Below are 1,136 nucleotides of genomic sequence, written 5' to 3' on the forward strand. Positions count from 1 at the left end.
CACACACACACACACACACACACACACACACACACACACACACACACACCTCCTTGTACTTGCATCAAACTGAGGACATTATAATGAAGCTTAGGCATAAATTCAATCTCTCTAGCCTCACCTTCATCATCCGGTTGCTGTGTCATGTGATCCTGCCACAGTCTATCAGCATTGGACAAGTTTCCAGACAAGACCCTCCATCCACGGCTTCACCTGTTCACCAGCCGAGCTTCAACCCACCTTCTCCCCTTCTCCACCCTCATGCTCTCAGCTCTTATACACCTGGATCAGCCCTTCTTCCTTTCACTGTTTCCCTTTCCTGTCCCCAAACCCAGCCGGTCGAGGCAGCTGGCCACCTGCTCTGAGCCTGGTTCTGCTGGAAGTTTCTTCCTTTTAAAAGGGAGTTTTTCCTCRCCACCGTCCCTATGTGCTGCTCAGGATGGGCGTCTGTGTTGAATGTGTTCAACACAATCTGCTGTCTTCCTTATTCTGCTTTTACTTGCAGTGTCCGGGGATGATGCACGTTGTGACCTGGCGATACATAAATTAACTAAATATATTCTAAATGTAACTAAATGAAATATTTGGCCTCCATCACCAGTGTCCATGCCCCGGGGGAAGACATCTCTATTCCTCATCTGAAGCTGCTCATCCAAGTTGATTGCAATTCACAGCACAAACGTCTTATGCTGGGGTCTGATCCCCAAAACTTTAAGTGTATTTATGTCAAAGAAAACTCTCTGATCGCAGTTTTCTCTGTGTGCATCTCTCCAGGTGGAACTGACTTCCATTCATTTTTGTAACTGCATTTATGTCTAACCCAGACATTTTGCTTAGTCTATACCTAACACTAACCTGAACCAAAACTTAATTCACACCATACCTCTAAACCAGGGGTGGGCAATCCTGGTCRTCGAGGGCCGCAGTCCTACATGTTTTACATTTTTTCCTGCTCCAACACACCTGATTCAGTCACTGAACTACCTCTTCCAAGTTCTGCTGTACGGAGGACCAACACTGACATAATTAGAATTAAAGGCAGAAACATATAAATGAACAACTAAATAAATAAATACATGTAAAATGCACCAAATAAATAAAAAATAACTTTACCTCAAGTTTTATAATTTAATTGA

At 43.7% G+C, this 1,136-nt stretch overlaps 1 protein-coding gene across 1 annotated transcript in view; it reads right to left on the bottom strand.

Moving 5' to 3' along the window:
* Positions 1-1,136, bottom strand: part of ntm (neurotrimin) — a 331,275-nt gene that overhangs the window by 196,619 nt on the left and 133,520 nt on the right. The gene's annotated exons all lie outside the window — the stretch shown is intronic.

Source organism: Austrofundulus limnaeus, unplaced genomic scaffold (genome assembly GCF_001266775.1).
Source record: "Austrofundulus limnaeus strain Quisiro unplaced genomic scaffold, Austrofundulus_limnaeus-1.0 Scaffold33, whole genome shotgun sequence".
Taxonomy (NCBI): domain Eukaryota; kingdom Metazoa; phylum Chordata; class Actinopteri; order Cyprinodontiformes; family Rivulidae; genus Austrofundulus; species Austrofundulus limnaeus.